We start from the raw sequence: 19,427 nt of genomic DNA, 5'->3' as shown, positions 1-19,427 counted from the left end.
AACTGTTGGTGGGATTAGGGATTGAACTCAGACTAATATTGCAATAAGGCTTCTCCTACTTCTTCATTTTTAACCATTTTTTGAAAGAAAGTACTTTTATAAGAGAAACTAGGTAGGTCCTTTATATTTGCCTTCTCTAAATTATAGATTTCTGTAAAAATCTCTATCAAAAAAATGAAATTTACCACTCTAACTGTGTTATCTGGAAGTATATAATGTTAAAGTTTCACTTTTTTTGTTTTCTTGCTCTTACTTGTGTTAGCTTTTCCTGTGCTTGAGTTTCAAAGTAGCTATAAACTGCAAATTGAATCAGTACCTTTACACATTAAAAGTTAGGTAAAGGGGGCACCCGGATTTGAACCAGGGACCTCTCGATCTGCAGTCGAATGCTCTACCACTGAGCTCTACCCCCAATTGCATACAAGATTTTAAAAACATTCACATTGCAGTCAGAATGTAAAGGTGTTTGTACTATATATGTGTTCTTATAGGATAAAAAATGAATATGTATACTTATGGTGATGCTTTGAAGTTATTAATCTGGGCTTGATTGCAGAGTTCACATAGGTGTAAGCTGTGAGCATGCTCAAAGAGAAACTTTGATCATCTAAAGCTCCACTTTGGTCAGTTATAGTGACATCATGACATATTGTAACTTTATATTTTGGGAGGCCAAACAGAACTAACAAAATACAAATTCTTAGCATCAACCCTATATAAATTATTTCAAAAAGTAGCTGACAACAGTATATTATTGCTTATAAAATAGGACATTTTGATTTTTGGGCTTGTGGGCTCAGATGTTCAAAATTAATGTTTGATGCATAAAGTCGAATGGCCTAGTTGCAAAATCAGTCTGAGATCAACCCCCAATTACAACAACAGTTCCAGAATACTGCAATGTAATTGCATAATAATTCCTTATTTAATTATCAAAGAGGGTGAGTATTAAAGTACACATGTTTCATGTTCAGTTATATTATACTATTCTAAATATATTACTATAGAAAGGACAGAAAATAAATCGAGGTTCTGGAACTGTTGGTGGGATTAGGGATTGAACTCAGACTGATATTGCAATAAGACTTCTCCTACTACTTCATTTTTAACCATTTCGGAAAGAAAGAACTTTTTTAAGAGAAACTAGGTAGGTCCTTTATATTTGCCTTCTATAAATTATAGATTTCTGTAAAAATCTCTATCAAAAAAATGAAATCTACCACTCTAACTGTGCTATCTGGAAGTATATAATGTTAAAGTGTCACGTTTTTTTGTTTTCTTGCTCTTACTTGTGTTAGCTTTTCCTGTACTTGAGTTTCAAACTAGCTGTAAACTGCAGATTGATTCAGTACCTTTACACATTAAAAGCTTGGTAAAGGGGGCACCCGGATTTGAACCAGGGACCTCTCAATCTGCAGTCGAAAGGTCTACCTCTGAGATATACCCCCAATTGCATACAAGTTTTTAAAAACATTCACATTGCAGTCAGAATGTAAAGGTGTTTGTACTATATATGTTGTCTTATAGGATAAAAAATGAATATGTATACTTATGGTGATGCTTTAAAGTTATTAATCTGGGCTTAATTGCAGAGTTCACATAGGTGTAAGCTGTGAGCATGCTCAAAAAGAAACTTTGAACATCTAAAGCTCCACTTTGGTCACTTATAGTGACATCAGGACATATTGTGACTTTATATTTTGGAGGCCAAACAGAACTAAGAAAATACAAATTCTTAGCAACAAACCTATATAAGTTATTTCAAAAAGTAGCTGTCAACAGTATTTTATTGCTAATAAAATAGGACATTTTGATTTTTGGGTTTGTGATCTCAGGTGTTCAAAATTAATGTTTGATGCATAAACTCGAATGGCCTAGTTGCAAAATCAGTCTGAGATCAACCCCCAATTACAACAACAGTTCCAGAATACTGCAATGTAATTGCTTAATAATTCCTTATTTAATTATCAAAGAGGGTGAGTTTTAAAGTACACATGTTTCATGTTCAGTTATATTATACTATTCTAAATATATTACTATAGAAAGGACAGAAATTAAATCGAGGTTCTGGAACTGTTGGTGGGATTAGAGATTGAACTCAGACTAATATTGCAATAAGGCTTCTCCTACTTCTTCAGTTTAGCCATTTGGAAAAGAAAGTACTTTTTTAAGAGAAACTAAGTAGGTCCTTTATATTTGCCTTCTATAAATTATAGATTTCTGTAAAAATCTCTATCAAATAAATGAAATTTGCCACTCTAACTGTGCTATCAGGAAGTTTATAATGTTAAAGTATCACTATTTAAGTGATGTTTTTCCTTATTTAATTATCAATGAGGGTGAGTATTAAAGTACACATGTTTCATGTTCAGTTATATTATACTATTCTAAATATATTGCTATAGAAAGGACAGAAATTAAATTGAGGTTCTGGAACTGTTGGTGGGATTAGGGATTGAACTCAGACTGATATTGCAATAAGGCTTCTCCTACTTCTTCATTTTTAACCATTTTTTGAAAGAAAGTACTTTTATAAGAGAAACTAGGTAGGTCCTTTATATTTGCCTTCTCTAAATTATAGATTTCTGTAAAAATCTCTATCAAAAAAATGAAATTTACCACTCTAACTGTGTTATCAGGAAGTATATAATGTTAAAGTTTCACTTTTTTTGTTTTCTTGCTCTTACTTGTGTTAGCTTTTCCTGTGCTTGAGTTTCAAAGTAGCTGTAAACTGCAAATTGAATCAGTACCTTTACACATTAAAAGTTAGGTAAAGGGGGCACCCGGATTTGAACAAGGGACCTCTCGATCTGCAGTCGAATGCTCTACCACTGAGCTATACCCCGAATTGCATACAAGATTTTAAAAACATTCACATTGCAGTCAGAATGTAAAGGTGTTTGTACTATATATGTGTTCTTATAGGATAAAAAATGAATATGTATACTTATGGTGATGCTTTGGAGTTGTTAATCTGGGCTTGATTACATAGTTCACATAGGTGTAAGCTGTGAGCATGCTCAAAAAGGAACTTTGATCATCTAAAGCTCCAATTTCATCAGTAATAGTGACATCAGGACATATTGTGACTTTAAATTTTGGGAGGCCAAACAGAACTAAGAAAATACAAATTCTTAGCAATAAACCTATATAAATTATTTCAAAAAGTAGCTGACAACAGTATATTATTGCTAATAAAATAGGACATTTTGATTTTTGGGCTTGTGGGCTCAGGTGTTCAAAATTAATGTTTGATGCATAAACTCGAATGGCCTAGTTGCAAAATTAGTCTGAGATTAACCCCCAATTACAACAACAGTTCCAGAACACTGCAATATAATTGCTTAATAATTCCTTATTTAATTATCAAAGAGGGTGAGTATTAAAGTACACATGTTTCATGTTCAGTTATATTATACTATTCTAAATATATTACTATAGAAAGGACAGAAATTAAATTGAGGTTCTGGAACTGTTGGTAGGATTAGGGATTGAACTCAGACTGATATTGCAATAAGGCTTCTCCTACTTCTTCAGTTTAACCATTTGGGAAAGAAAGTACTTTTTTAAGAGAAACTAGGTAGGTTTTTTATATTTGCCTTCTATAAATTATAGATTTCTGTAAAAATCTCTATAAAAAAAATAAAATCTGCCACTCTAACTGTGCTATCAGGAAGTTTATAATGTTAAAGTATCACTATTTAAGTGATGCTTTTCCTTATTTAGTTATCAATGAGGGTGAGTATTAAAGTACACATGTTTCATGTTCAGTTATATTATACTATTCTAAATATATTACTATAGAAAGGACAGAAATTAAATCAAGGTTCTGGAACTGTTGGTGGGATTAGGGATTGAACTCAGACTGATATTGCATTAAGGCTTCTCCTACTACTTCATTTTTAACCATTTCGGAAAGAAAGTACTTTTTTAAGAGAAACTAGGTAGGTCCTTTATATTTGCCTTCTATAAATTATAGATTTCTGTAAAAATCTCTATCAAAAAAATGAAATCTACCACTCTAACTGTGCTATCTGGAAGTATATAATGTTAAAGTGTCACTTTTTTTGTTTTCATGCTCTTACTTGTGTTAGCTTTTCCTGTACTTGAGTTTCAAACTAGCTGTAAACTGCAGATTGATTCAGTACCTTTACACATTAAAAGCTAGTTAACTAGCTGTAAACTGCAGATTAATTCAGTACCTTTACACATTAAAAGCTAGGTAAAGTGGGCACCTGGATTTGAACCAGGGACCTCTTGATCTGCAGTCGAATGCTCTACCACTGAGATATACCCCCAATTGCGTACAAGATTTTAAAAACATTCACATTGCAGTCAGAAAGTATAGGTGTTTGTACTATATATGTTGTCTAATAGGATAAAAGATTAATATGTATATTTATGGTGATGCTTTGGAGAAATTAATCTGGGCTTGATTGCAGAGTTCACATAGGTGTAAGCTGTGAGCATACTCAAAAAGGAACTTTGATCATCTAAAGCTCCAATTTGGTCAGTTATAGTGACATCAGGACATATTGTGACTTTATATCTTGGGAGGCCAAACAGAACTAAGAAAATACAAATTCTTAGCAGCAAAACTATATAAATTATTTCAAAAAGTAGCTGACAACAGTATATTATTGCTAATAAAATAGGACATTTTGATTTTTGGGCTTGTGGGCTCAGATGTTCAAAAATAATGTTTGATGCATAAACTCGAATGACCTAGTTGAAAAATCAGTCTGAGATCAACCCCCAATTACAACAACAGTTCCAGAATACTGCAATGTAATTACTTAATAATTCCTTATTTAATTATCAAAGAGGGTGAGTATTAAAGTATACATGTTTCATGTTCAGTTATATTATACTATTCTAAATATATTACTATAGAAAGCACAGACATTAAATTGAGGTTCTGGAACTGTTGGTGGGATTAGGGATTGAACTCAGACTGATATTGCAATAAGGCTTCTCCTACTTCTTCAGTTTAACCATTTGGGAAAGAAAGTTCTTTTTTAAGAGAAACTAGGTAGGTCCTTTATATTTGCCTTCTTTAAATTATAGATTTCTGTAAAAATCTCTATAAAAAAAATGAAATCTGCCACTCTAACTGTGCTATCAGGAAGATTATAATGTTAAAGTATCACTATTTAAGTGATGCTTTTCCTTATTTAATTATCAATGAGGGTGAGTATTAAAGTACACATGTTTCATGTTCAGTTATATTATACTATTCTAAATATATTACTATAGAAAGGACAGAAATTAAATTGAGGTTCTGGAACTGTTGGTGGGATTAGGGATTGATCTCAGACTGATATTACAATAAGGCTTCTCCTACTTCTTCATTTTTAACCATTTCGGAAAGAAAGTACTATTTTAAGAGAATCTAGGTAGGTACTTTATATTTGCCTTCTATAAATTATAGATTTCTGTTAAAATCTCTATCAAAAAAATGAAATCTACCACTCTAACTGTGCTATCAGGAAGTTTATTATTTTAAAGTATCACTATTTAAGTGATGTTTTTCCTTATTTAATTATCAATGAGGGTGAGGTTTAAAGTACACATGTTTCATGTTCAGTTATATTATACTATTCTAAATATATTACTATAGAAAGGACAGAAATTAAATCAAGGTTCTGGAACTGTTGGTGGGATTAGGGATTGAACTCAGACTGATATTGCAATAAGGCTTCTCCTACTACTTCATTTTTAACCATTTCGGAAAGAAAGTACTTTTTTAAGAGAAACTAGGTAGGTCCTTTATATTTGCCTTCTATAAGTTATAGATTTCTGTAAAAATCTCTATCAAAAAAATGAAATCTACCACTCTAACTGTGCTATCTGGAAGTATATAATGTTAAAGTGTCACTTTTTTTGTTTTCATGCTCTTACTTGTGTTAGCTTTTCCTGTACTTGAGTTTCAAACTAGCTGTAAACTGCAGATTGATTCAGTACCTTTACACATTAAAAGCTAGTTAACTAGCTGTAAACTGCAGATTAATTCAGTACCTTTACACATTAAAATTTAGGTAAAGTGGGCACCAGGATTTGAACCAGGGACCTCTCGATCTGCAGTCGAATGCTCTATCACTGAGCTATACCCCCAATTGCGTACAAGTTTTTTAAAACATTCACATTGCAGTCAGAAAGTATAGGTGTTTGTACTATATATGTTGTCTTATAGGATAAAAGATTAATATGTATATTTATGGTGATGCTTTGGAGAAATTAATCTGGGCTTGATTGCAGAGTTCACATAGGTGTAAGCTGTGAGCATGCTCAAAAAGGAACTTTGATCATCTAAAGCTCCAATTTTGTCAGTAATAGTGACATCAGGACATATTGTGACTTTAAATTTTGGGAGGCCAAACAGAACTAAGAAAATACAAATTCTTAGCAATAAACCTATATAAATTATTTCAAAAAGTAGCTGACAACAGTATATTATTGCTAATAAAATAGGACATTTTGATTTTTGGGCTTGTGGGCTCAGGTGTTCAAAATTAATGTTTGATGCATAAACTCGAATGGCCTAGTTGCAAAATTAGTCTGAGATTAACCCCAAATTACAACAACAGTTCCAGAACACTGCAATATAATTGCTTAATAATTCCTTATTTAATTATCGAAGAGGGTGAGTATTAAAGTACACATGTTTCAAGTTCAGTTATATTATACTATTCTAAATATATTACTATAGAAAGGACAGAAATTAAATTGAGGTTCTGGAACTGTTGGTGGGATTAGGGATTTAACTCAGACTGATATTGCAATAAGGCTTCTCATACTTCTTCAGTTTAACCATTTGGGAAAGAAAGTACTTTTTAAAGAGAAACTAGGTAGGTCCTTTATATTTGCCTTCTATAAATTATAGATTTCTGTAAAAATCTCAATAAAAAAAATTAAATCTGCCACTCTAACTGTGCTATCAGGAAGTTTATAATGTTAAAGTATCACTATTTAAGTGATGCTTTTCCTTATTTAATTATCAATGAGGGTGAGTATTAAAGTACACATGTTTCATGTTCAGTCATAGTATACTATTCTAAATATATTACTATACAAAGGACAGAAATTAAATCGATGTTCTGGAACTGTTGGTGGGATTAGGGATTGAACTCAGACTGATATTGCAATAAGGGTTCTCCTACTTCTTCAGTTTAACCATTTGGGAAAGAAAGTACTTTTTAAAGAGAAACTAGGTAGGTCCTTTATATTTGCCTTCTATAAATTATAGTTTTCTTTAAAAATCGCTTTCCAATAAATGAAATCTGCCACTCTAACTGTGCTATCAGGAAGATTATAATGTTAAAGTATCACTATTTAAGTGATGCTTTTCCTTATTTAATTATCAATGAGGGTGAGTATTAAAGTACACATGTTTCATGTTCAGTTATATTATACTATTCTAAATATATTACAATAGAAAGGACAGAAATTAAATTGAGGTTCTGGAACTGTTGGTGGGATTAGGGATTGAACTCAGACTGATATTGCAATAAGGCTTCTCCTACTTCTTCATTTTTAACCATTTCGGAAAGAAAGTACTATTTTAAGAGAATCTAGGTAGGTACTTTATATTTGCCTTCTATAAATTATAGATTTCTGTTAAAATCTCTATCAAAAAAATGAAATCTACCACTCTAACTGTGCTATCAGGAAGTATATAATGTTAAAGTTTCACTTTTTTTGTTTTCTTGCTCTTACTTGTGTTAGCTTTTCCTGTACTTGATTTTCAAACTAGCTGTAAACTGCAAATTGATTCAGTACCTTTGCACATTAAAAGCTAGTTAACTAGCTGTAAACTGCAGATTAATTCAGTACCTTTACACATTAAAATTTAGGTAAAGTGGGCACCTGGATTTGAACCAGGGACCTCTTGATCTGCAGTTGAATGCTCTACCACTGAGCTATACCCCCAATTGCGTACAAAATTTTAAAAACATTCACATTGCAGTCAGAAAGTATAGGTGTTTGTACTATATATGTTGTCTTATAGGATAAAAGATTAATATGTATATTTATGGTGATGCTTTGGAGAAATTAATCTGAGCTTGATTGCAGAGTTCACATAGGTGTAAGCTGTGAGCATACTCAAAAAGGAACTTTGATCATCTAAAGCTCCAATTTCGTCAGTTATAGTGACATCAGGACATATTGTGACTTTAAATTTTGGGAGGCCAAACAGAACTAAGAAAATACAAATTCTTAGCAATAAACCTATATAAATTATTTCAAAAAGTAGCTGACAACAGTATATTATTGCTAATAAAATAGGACATTTTGATTTTTGGGCTTGTGGGCTCAGGTGTTCAAAATTAATGTTTGATGCATAAACTCGAATGGCGTAGTTGCAAAATTAGTCTGAGATTAACCCCCAATTACAACAACAGTTCCAGAACACTGCAATATAATTGCTTAATAATTCCTTATTTAATTATCAAAGAGGGTGAGTATTAAAGTACACATGTTTCATGTTCAGTTATATTATACTATTCTAAATATATTACTATAGAAAGGACAGAAATTAAATTGAGGTTCTGGAACTGTTGGTGGGATTAGGGATTGAACTCAGACTGATACTGCAATAAGGCTTCTCCTACTTCTTCAGTTTAACCATTTGGGAAAGAAAGTACTTTTTTAAGAGAAACTAGGTAGGTCCTTTATATTTTCCTTCTATAAATTATAGATTTCTGTAAAAATCTCTATCAAAAAAATGAAATCTGCCACTCTAACTGTGCTATCAGGAAGTTTATAATTTTAAAGTATCACTATTTAAGTGATGTTTTTCCTTATTTAATTATCAATGAGGGTGAGTATTAAAGTACACATGTTTCATGTTCAGTTATATTATACTATTCTAAATATATTACTATAGAAAGGACAGAAATTAAATCAAGGTTCTGGAACTGTTGGTGGGATTAGGGATTGAACTCAGACTGATATTGCAATAAGGCTTCTCCTACTTCTTCATTTTTAACCATTTCGGAAAGAAAGTACTTTTTTAAGAGAAACTAGGTAGGTCCTTTATATTTGCCTTCTATAAATTATAGATTTCTGTAAAAATCTCTATCAAAAAAATGAAATCTACCACTCTAACTGTGCTATCTGGAAGTATATAATGTTAAAGTGTCACTTTTTTTGTTTTCATGCTCTTACTTGTGTTAGCTTTTCCTGTACTTGAGTTTCAAACTAACTGTAGACTGCAGATTGATTCAGTACCTTTACACATTAAAAGCTAGTTAACTAGCTGTAAACTGCAGATTAATTCAGTACCTTTACACATTAAAATTTAGGTAAAGTGGGCACCAGGATTTGAACCAGGGACCTCTCGATCTGCAGTCGAATGCTCTATCACTGAGCTATACCCCCAATTGCATACAAGTTTTTTAAAACATTCACATTGCAGTCAGAAAGTATAGGTGTTTGTACTATATATGTTGTCTTATAGGATAAAAGATTAATATGTATATTTATGGTGATGCTTTGGAGAAATTAATCTGGGCTTGATTGCAGAGTTCACATAGGTGTAAGCTGTGAGCATACTCAAAAAGGAACTTTGATCATCTAAAGCTCCAATTTTGTCAGTAATAGTGACATCAGGACATATTGTGACTTTAAATTTTGGGAGGCCAAACAGAACTAAGAAAATACAAATTCTTAGCAATAAACCTATATAAATTATTTCAAAAAGTAGCTGACAACAGTATATTATTGCTAATAAAATAGGACATTTTGATTTTTGGGCTTGTGGGCTCAGGTGTTCAATATTAATGTTTGATGCATAAACTCGAATGGCCTAGTTGCAAAATTAGTCTGAGATTAACCCCAAATTACAACAACAGTTCCAGAACACTGCAATATAATTGCTTAATAATTCCTTATTTAATTATCAAAGAGGGTGAGTATTAAAGTACACATGTTTCATGTTCAGTTATATTATACTATTCTAAATATATTACTATAGAAAGGACAGAAATTAAATTGAGGTTCTGGAACTGTTGGTAGGATTAGGGATTGAACTCAGACTGATATTGCAATAAGGCTTCTCATACTTCTTCAGTTTAACCATTTGGGAAAGAAAGTACTTTTTAAAGAGAAACTAGGTAGGTCCTTTATATTTGCCTTCTATAAATTATAGATTTCTGTAAAAATCTCTATAAAAAAAATAAAATCTGCCACTCTAACTGTGCTATCAGGAAGTTTATAATGTTAAAGTTTCACTATTTAAGTGATGCTTTTCCTTATTTAATTATCAATGAGGGTGAGTATTAAAGTACACATGTTTCATGTTCAGTCATAGTATACTATTCTAAATATATTACTATACAAAGGACAGAAATTAAATCGATGTTCTGGAACTGTTGGTGGGATTAGGGATTGAACTCAGACTGATATTGCAATAAGGGTTCTCCTACTTCTTCAGTTTAACCATTTGGGAAAGAAAGTACTTTTTAAAGAGAAACTAGGTAGGTCCTTTATATTTGCCTTCTATAAATTATAGTTTTCTTTAAAAATCGCTTTCAAATAAATGAAATCTGCCACTCTAACTGTGCTATCAGGAAGATTATAATGTTAAAGTATCACTATTTAAGTGATGCTTTTCCTTATTTAATTATCAATGAGGGTGAGTATTAAAGTACACATGTTTCATGTTCAGTTATATTATACTATTCTAAATATATTACAATAGAAAGGACAGAAATTAAATTGAGGTTCTGGAACTGTTGGTGGGATTAGGGATTGAACTCAGACTGATATTGCAATAAGGCTTCTCCTACTTCTTCATTTTTAACCATTTCGGAAAGAAAGTACTATTTTAAGAGAATCTAGGTAGGTACTTTATATTTGCCTTCTATAAATTATAGATTTCTGTTAAAATCTCTATCAAAAAAATGAAATCTACCACTCTAACTGTGCTATCAGGAAGTATATAATGTTAAAGTTTCACTTTTTTTGTTTTCTTGCTCTTACTTGTGTTAGCTTTTCCTGTACTTGATTTTCAAACTAGCTGTAAACTGCAAATTGATTCAGTACCTTTGCACATTAAAAGCTAGGTAAAGGGGGCACCTGGATTTGAACCAGGGACCTCTGGATCTGCAGTCAAATGCTCTACCACTGAGCTATACCCCCAATTGTGTACTAAATTTTAAAAACATTCACATTGCAGTCAGAAAGTATAGGTGTTTGTACTATATATGTTGTCTTATAGGATAAAAAATTAATGTGTATATTTATGGTGATGCTTTGGAGTTATTAATCTGGGCTTGATTGCAGAGTTCACATAGGTGTAAGCTGTGAGCATGCTCAAAAAGGAACTTTGATCATCTAAAGCTCCAATTTCGTCAGTAATAGTGACATCAGGACATATTGTGACTTTAAATTTTGGGAGGCCAAACAGAACTAAGAAAATACAAATTCTTAGCAATAAACCTATATAAATTATTTCAAAAAGTAGCTGACAACAGTATATTATTGCTAATAAAATAGGACATTTTGATTTTTGGGCTTGTGGGCTCAGATGTTCAAAATTAATGTTTGATGCATAAACTCGAATGGCCTAGTTGCAAAATTAGTCTGAGATTAACCCCAATTACAACAACAGTTCCAGAACACTGCAATACAATTGCCTAATAATTCCTTATTTAATTATCAAAGAGGGTGAGTATTAAAGTACACATGTTTCATGTTCAGTTATATTATACTATTCTAAATATATTACTATAGAAAGGACAGAAATTAAATTGAGGTTCTGGAACTGTTGGTGGGATTAGGGATTGAACTCAGGCTGATATTGCAATAAGGCTTCTCATACTTCTTCAGTTTAACCATTTGGGAAAGAAAGTACTTTTTAAAGAGAAACTAGGTAGGTCCTTTATATTTGCCTTCTATAAATAATAGATTTCTGTAAAAATCTCAATAAAAAAAATAAAATCTGCCACTCTAACTGTGCTCTCAGGAAGTTTATAATGTTAAAGTTTCACTATTTAAGTGATGCTTTTCCTTATTTAATTATCAATGAGGGTGAGTATTAAAGTACACATGTTTCATGTTCAGTCATGGTATACTATTCTAAATATATTACTATACAAAGGACAGAAATTAAATCGATGTTCTGGAACTGTTGGTGGGATTAGGGATTGAACTCAGACTGATATTGCAATAAGGGTTCTCCTACTTTTTCAGTTTAACCATTTGGGAAAGAAAGTACTTTTTAAAGAGAAACTAGGTAGGTCCTTTATATTTGCCTTCTATAAATTATAGTTTTCTTTAAAAATCGCTTTCAAATAAATGAAATCTGCCACTCTAACTGTGCTATCAGGAAGATTATAATGTTAAAGTATCACTATTTAAGTGATGCTTTTCCTTATTTAATTATCAATGAGGGTGAGTATTAAAGTACACATGTTTCATGTTCAGTTATATTATACTATTCTAAATATATTACTATAGAAAGGACAGAAATTAAATCAAGGTTCTGGAACTGTTGGTGGGATTAGGGATTGAACTCAGACTGATATTGCAATAAGGCTTCTCCTACTTCTTCATTTTTAACCATTTCGGAAAGAAAGTACTTTTTTAAGAGAAACTAGGTAGGTCCTTTATATTTGCCTTCTATAAATTATAGATTTCTGTAAAAATCTCTATCAAAAAAATGAAATCTACCACTCTAACTGTGCTATCTGGAAGTATATAATGTTAAAGTGTCACTTTTTTTGTTTTCATGCTCTTACTTGTGTTAGCTTTTCCTGTACTTGAGTTTCAAACTAACTGTAAACTGCAGATTGATTCAGTACCTTTACACATTAAAAGCTAGTTAACTAGCTGTAAACTGCAGATTAATTCAGTACCTTTACACATTAAAATTTAGGTAAAGTGGGCACCAGGATTTGAACCAGGGACCTCTCGATCTGCAGTCGAATGCTCTATCACTGAGCTATACCCCCAATTGCATACAAGTTTTTTAAAACATTCACATTGCAGTCAGAAAGTATAGGTGTTTGTACTATATATGTTGTCTTATAGGATAAAAGATTAATATGTATATTTATGGTGATGCTTTGGAGAAATTAATCTGGGCTTGATTGCAGAGTTCACATAGGTGTAAGCTGTGAGCATACTCAAAAAGGAACTTTGATCATCTAAAGCTCCAATTTTGTCAGTAATAGTGACATCAGGACATATTGTGACTTTAAATTTTGGGAGGCCAAACAGAACTAAGAAAATACAAATTCTTAGCAATAAACCTATATAAATTATTTCAAAAAGTAGCTGACAACAGTATATTATTGCTAATAAAATAGGACATTTTGATTTTTGGGCTTGTGGGCTCAGGTGTTCAATATTAATGTTTGATGCATAAACTCGAATGGCCTAGTTGCAAAATTAGTCTGAGATTAACCCCAAATTACAACAACAGTTCCAGAACACTGCAATATAATTGCTTAATAATTCCTTATTTAATTATCAAAGAGGGTGAGTATTAAAGTACACATGTTTCATGTTCAGTTATATTATACTATTCTAAATATATTACTATAGAAAGGACAGAAATTAAATTGAGGTTCTGGAACTGTTGGTAGGATTAGGGATTGAACTCAGACTGATATTGCAATAAGGCTTCTCATACTTCTTCAGTTTAACCATTTGGGAAAGAAAGTACTTTTTAAAGAGAAACTAGGTAGGTCCTTTATATTTGCCTTCTATAAATTATAGATTTCTGTAAAAATCTCTATAAAAAAAATAAAATCTGCCACTCTAACTGTGCTATCAGGAAGTTTATAATGTTAAAGTTTCACTATTTAAGTGATGCTTTTCCTTATTTAATTATCAATGAGGGTGAGTATTAAAGTACACATGTTTCATGTTCAGTCATAGTATACTATTCTAAATATATTACTATACAAAGGACAGAAATTAAATCGATGTTCTGGAACTGTTGGTGGGATTAGGGATTGAACTCAGACTGATATTGCAATAAGGGTTCTCCTACTTCTTCAGTTTAACCATTTGGGAAAGAAAGTACTTTTTAAAGAGAAACTAGGTAGGTCCTTTATATTTGCCTTCTATAAATTATAGTTTTCTTTAAAAATCGCTTTCAAATAAATGAAATCTGCCACTCTAACTGTGCTATCAGGAAGATTATAATGTTAAAGTATCACTATTTAAGTGATGCTTTTCCTTATTTAATTATCAATGAGGGTGAGTATTAAAGTACACATGTTTCATGTTCAGTTATATTATACTATTCTAAATATATTACAATAGAAAGGACAGAAATTAAATTGAGGTTCTGGAACTGTTGGTGGGATTAGGGATTGAACTCAGACTGATATTGCAATAAGGCTTCTCCTACTTCTTCATTTTTAACCATTTCGGAAAGAAAGTACTATTTTAAGAGAATCTAGGTAGGTACTTTATATTTGCCTTCTATAAATTATAGATTTCTGTTAAAATCTCTATCAAAAAAATGAAATCTACCACTCTAACTGTGCTATCAGGAAGTATATAATGTTAAAGTTTCACTTTTTTTGTTTTCTTGCTCTTACTTGTGTTAGCTTTTCCTGTACTTGATTTTCAAACTAGCTGTAAACTGCAAATTGATTCAGTACCTTTGCACATTAAAAGCTAGGTAAAGGGGGCACCTGGATTTGAACCAGGGACCTCTGGATCTGCAGTCAAATGCTCTATCACTGAGCTATACCCCCAATTGTGTACAAAATTTTAAAAACATTCACATTGCAGTCAGAAAGTATAGGTGTTTGTACTATATATGTTGTCTTATAGGATAAAAAATTAAAATGTATATTTATGGTGATGCTTTGGAGTTATTAATCTGGGCTTGATTGCAGAGTTCACATAGGTGTAAGCTGTGAGCATGCTCAAAAAGGAACTTTGATCATCTAAAGCTCCAATTTCGTCAGTAATAGTGACATCAGGACATATTGTGACTTTAAATTTTGGGAGGCCAAACAGAACTAAGAAAATACAAATTCTTAGCAATAAACCTATATAAATTATTTCAAAAAGTAGCTGACAACAGTATATTATTGCTAATAAAATAGGACATTTTGATTTTTGGGCTTGTGGGCTCAGATGTTCAAAATTAATGTTTGATGCATAAACTCGAATGGCCTAGTTGCAAAATTAGTCTGAGATTAACCCCAATTACAACAACAGTTCCAGAACACTGCAATACAATTGCCTAATAATTCCTTATTTAATTATCAAAGAGGGTGAGTATTAAAGTACACATGTTTCATGTTCAGTTATATTATACTATTCTAAATATATTACTATAGAAAGGACAGAAATTAAATTGAGGTTCTGGAACTGTTGGTGGGATTAGGGATTGAACTCAGGCTGATATTGCAATAAGGCTTCTCATACTTCTTCAGTTTAACCATTTGGGAAAGAAAGTACTTTTTAAAGAGAAACTAGGTAGGTCCTTTATATTTGCCTTCTATAAATAATAGATTTCTGTAAAAATCTCAATAAAAAAAATAAAATCTGCCACTCTAACTGTGCTCTCAGGAAGTTTATAATGTTAAAGTTTCACTATTTAAGTGATGCTTTTCCTTATTTAATTATCAATGAGGGTGAGTATTAAAGTACACATGTTTCATGTTCAGTCATGGTATACTATTCTAAATATATTACTATACAAAGGACAGAAATTAAATCGATGTTCTGGAACTGTTGGTGGGATTAGGGATTGAACTCAGACTGATATTGCAATAAGGGTTCTCCTACTTTTTCAGTTTAACCATTTGGGAAAGAAAGTACTTTTTAAAGAGAAACTAGGTAGGTCCTTTATATTTGCCTTCTATAAATTATAGTTTTCTTTAAAAATCGCTTTCAAATAAATGAAATCTGCCACTCTAACTGTGCTATCAGGAAGATTATAATGTTAAAGTATCACTATTTAAGTGATGCTTTTCCTTATTTAATTATCAATGAGGGTGAGTATTAAAGTACACATGTTTCATGTTCAGTTATATTATACTATTCTAAATATATTACTATAGAAAGGACAGAAATTAAATCAAGGTTCTGGAACTGTTGGTGGGATTAGGGATTGAACTCAGACTGATATTGCAATAAGGCTTCTCCTACTTCTTCATTTTTAACCATTTCGGAAAGAAAGTACTTTTTTAAGAGAAACTAGGTAGGTCCTTTATATTTGCCTTCTATAAATTATAGATTTCTGTAAAAATCTCTATCAAAAAAATGAAATCTACCACTCTAACTGTGCTATCTGGAAGTATATAATGTTAAAGTGTCACTTTTTTTGTTTTCATGCTCTTACTTGTGTTAGCTTTTCCTGTACTTGAGTTTCAAACTAACTGTAAACTGCAGATTGATTCAGTACCTTTACACATTAAAAGCTAGTTAACTAGCTGTAAACTGCAGATTAATTCAGTACCTTTACACATTAAAATTTAGGTAAAGTGGGCACCAGGATTTGAACCAGGGACCTCTCGATCTGCAGTCGAATGCTCTATCACTGAGCTATACCCCCAATTGCATACAAGTTTTTTAAAACATTCACATTGCAGTCAGAAAGTATAGGTGTTTGTACTATATATGTTGTCTTATAGGATAAAAGATTAATATGTATATTTATGGTGATGCTTTGGAGAAATTAATCTGGGCTTGATTGCAGAGTTCACATAGGTGTAAGCTGTGAGCATACTCAAAAAGGAACTTTGATCATCTAAAGCTCCAATTTTGTCAGTAATAGTGACATCAGGACATATTGTGACTTTAAATTTTGGGAGGCCAAACAGAACTAAGAAAATACAAATTCTTAGCAATAAACCTATATAAATTATTTCAAAAAGTAGCTGACAACAGTATATTATTGCTAATAAAATAGGACATTTTGATTTTTGGGCTTGTGGGCTCAGGTGTTCAATATTAATGTTTGATGCATAAACTCGAATGGCCTAGTTGCAAAATTAGTCTGAGATTAACCCCAAATTACAACAACAGTTCCAGAACACTGCAATATAATTGCTTAATAATTCCTTATTTAATTATCAAAGAGGGTGAGTATTAAAGTACACATGTTTCATGTTCAGTTATATTATACTATTCTAAATATATTACTATAGAAAGGACAGAAATTAAATTGAGGTTCTGGAACTGTTGGTAGGATTAGGGATTGAACTCAGACTGATATTGCAATAAGGCTTCTCATACTTCTTCAGTTTAACCATTTGGGAAAGAAAGTACTTTTTAAAGAGAAACTAGGTAGGTCCTTTATATTTGCCTTCTATAAATTATAGATTTCTGTAAAAATCTCTATAAAAAAAATAAAATCTGCCACTCTAACTGTGCTATCAGGAAGTTTATAATGTTAAAGTTTCACTATTTAAGTGATGCTTTTCCTTATTTAATTATCAATGAGGGTGAGTATTAAAGTACACATGTTTCATGTTCAGTCATAGTATACTATTCTAAATATATTACTATAGAAAGGACAGAAATTAAATCGATGTTCTGGAACTGTTGGTGGGATTAGGGATTGAACTCAGACTGATATTGCAATAAGGGTTCTCCTACTTCTTCAGTTTAACCATTTGGGAAAGAAAGTACTTTTTAAAGAGAAACTAGGTAGGTCCTTTATATTTGCCTTCTATAAATTATAGTTTTCTTTAAAAATCGCTTTCAAATAAATGAAATCTGCCACTCTAACTGTGCTATCAGGAAGATTATAATGTTAAAGTATCACTATTTAAGTGATGCTTTTCCTTATTTAATTATCAATGAGGGTGAGTATTAAAGTACACATGTTTCATGTTCAGTTATATTATACTATTCTAAATATATTACAATAGAAAGGACAGAAATTAAATTGAGGTTCTGGAACTGTTGGTGGGATTAGGGATTGAACTCAGACTGATATTGCAATAAGGCTTCTCCTACTTCTTCATTTTTAACCATTTCGGAAAGAAAGTACTATTTTAAGAGAATCTAGGTAGGTACTTTATATTTGCCTTCTATAAATTATAGATTTCTGTTAAAATCTCTATCAAAAAAATGAAATCTACCACTCTAACTGTGCTATCAGGAAGTATATAATGTTAAAGTTTCACTTTTTTTGTTTTCTTGCTCTTACTTGTGTTAGCTTTTCCTGTACTTGATTTTCAAACTAGCTGTAAACTGCAAATTGATTCAGTACCTTTGCACATTAAAAGCTAGGTAAAGGGGGCACCTGGATTTGAACCAGGGACCTCTGGATCTGCAGTCAAATGCTCTACCACTGAGCTATACCCCCAATTGTGTACACAATTTTAAAAACATTCACATTGCAGTCAGAAAGTATAGGTGTTTGTACTATATATGTTGTCTTATAGGATAAAAAATTAATATGTATATTTATGGTGATGCTTTGGAGTTATTAATCTGGGCTTGATTGCAGAGTTCACATAGGTGTAAGCTGTGAGCATGCTCAAAAAGGAACTTTGATCATCTAAAGCTCCAATTTCGTCAGTAATAGTGACATCAGGACATATTGTGACTTTAAATTTTGGGAGGCCAAACAGAACTAAGAAAATACAAATTCTTAGCAATAAACCTATATAAATTATTTCAAAAAGTAGCTGACAACAGTATATTATTGCTAATAAAATAGGACATTTTGATTTTTGGGCTTGTGGGCTCAGATGTTCAAAATTAATGTTTGATGCATAAACTCGAATGGCCTAGTTGCAAAATTAGTCTGAGATTAACCCCAATTACAACAACAGTTCCAGAACACTGCAATACAATTGCCTAATAATTCCTTATTTAATTATCAAAGAGGGTGAGTATTAAAGTACACATGTTTCATGTTCAGTTATATTATACTATTCTAAATATATTACTATAGAAAGGACAGAAATTAAATTGAGGTTCTGGAACTGTTGGTGGGATTAGGGATTGAACTCAGGCTGATATTGCAATAAGGCTTCTCATACTTCTTCAGTTTAACCATTTGGGAAAGAAAGTACTTTTTAAAGAGAAACTAGGTAGGTCCTTTATATTTGCCTTCTATAAATAATAGATTTCTGTAAAAATCTCAATAAAAAAAATAAAATCTGCCACTCTAACTGTGCTCTCAGGAAGTTTATAATGTTAAAGTTTCACTATTTAAGTGATGCTTTTCCTTATTTAATTATCAATGAGGGTGAGTATTAAAGTACACATGTTTCATGTTCAGTCATAGTATACTATTCTAAATATATTACTATACAAAGGACAGAAATTAAATCGATGTTCTGGAACTGTTGGTGGGATTAGGGATTGAACTCAGACTGATATTGCAATAAGGGTTCTCCTACTTTTTCAGTTTAACCATTTGGGAAAGAAAGTACTTTTTAAAGAGAAACTAGGTAGGTCCTTTATATTTGCCTTCTATAAATTATAGTTTT

At 31.6% G+C, this 19,427-nt stretch overlaps 11 non-coding genes across 11 annotated transcripts; all 11 read right to left on the bottom strand.

The window, feature by feature from the left end:
* Positions 1–340: 340 nt before the first annotated feature.
* On the bottom strand, positions 341–412 carry TRNAC-GCA (transfer RNA cysteine (anticodon GCA)). The gene has a single exon. It is a non-coding gene; the product is annotated as a tRNA-Cys (tRNA).
* A 2,362-nt stretch (positions 413–2,774) lies between these two features.
* TRNAC-GCA (transfer RNA cysteine (anticodon GCA)) lies at positions 2,775–2,846 on the bottom strand. The gene has a single exon. It is a non-coding gene; the product is annotated as a tRNA-Cys (tRNA).
* A 1,380-nt stretch (positions 2,847–4,226) lies between these two features.
* TRNAC-GCA (transfer RNA cysteine (anticodon GCA)) lies at positions 4,227–4,298 on the bottom strand. Its single transcript has one exon. It is a non-coding gene; the product is annotated as a tRNA-Cys (tRNA).
* Positions 4,299–6,042: 1,744 nt separating this feature from the next.
* On the bottom strand, positions 6,043–6,114 carry TRNAC-GCA (transfer RNA cysteine (anticodon GCA)). Its single transcript has one exon. It is a non-coding gene; the product is annotated as a tRNA-Cys (tRNA).
* A 1,743-nt stretch (positions 6,115–7,857) lies between these two features.
* On the bottom strand, positions 7,858–7,929 carry TRNAC-GCA (transfer RNA cysteine (anticodon GCA)). The gene has a single exon. It is a non-coding gene; the product is annotated as a tRNA-Cys (tRNA).
* A 1,380-nt stretch (positions 7,930–9,309) lies between these two features.
* Positions 9,310–9,381, bottom strand: TRNAC-GCA (transfer RNA cysteine (anticodon GCA)). Its single transcript has one exon. It is a non-coding gene; the product is annotated as a tRNA-Cys (tRNA).
* Positions 9,382–11,070: 1,689 nt separating this feature from the next.
* Positions 11,071–11,142, bottom strand: TRNAC-GCA (transfer RNA cysteine (anticodon GCA)). The gene has a single exon. It is a non-coding gene; the product is annotated as a tRNA-Cys (tRNA).
* A 1,742-nt stretch (positions 11,143–12,884) lies between these two features.
* TRNAC-GCA (transfer RNA cysteine (anticodon GCA)) lies at positions 12,885–12,956 on the bottom strand. Its single transcript has one exon. It is a non-coding gene; the product is annotated as a tRNA-Cys (tRNA).
* Positions 12,957–14,645: 1,689 nt separating this feature from the next.
* TRNAC-GCA (transfer RNA cysteine (anticodon GCA)) lies at positions 14,646–14,717 on the bottom strand. Its single transcript has one exon. It is a non-coding gene; the product is annotated as a tRNA-Cys (tRNA).
* A 1,742-nt stretch (positions 14,718–16,459) lies between these two features.
* TRNAC-GCA (transfer RNA cysteine (anticodon GCA)) lies at positions 16,460–16,531 on the bottom strand. The gene has a single exon. It is a non-coding gene; the product is annotated as a tRNA-Cys (tRNA).
* Positions 16,532–18,220: 1,689 nt separating this feature from the next.
* TRNAC-GCA (transfer RNA cysteine (anticodon GCA)) lies at positions 18,221–18,292 on the bottom strand. The gene has a single exon. It is a non-coding gene; the product is annotated as a tRNA-Cys (tRNA).
* Positions 18,293–19,427: the final 1,135 nt, after the last annotated feature.

This window comes from Taudactylus pleione, unplaced genomic scaffold, assembly GCF_031769625.1.
Source record: "Taudactylus pleione unplaced genomic scaffold, aTauple2 ptg000021l, whole genome shotgun sequence".
NCBI lineage: Eukaryota > Metazoa > Chordata > Amphibia > Anura > Myobatrachidae > Taudactylus > Taudactylus pleione.
This window is presented reverse-complemented; position numbering and strand designations above follow the sequence as displayed.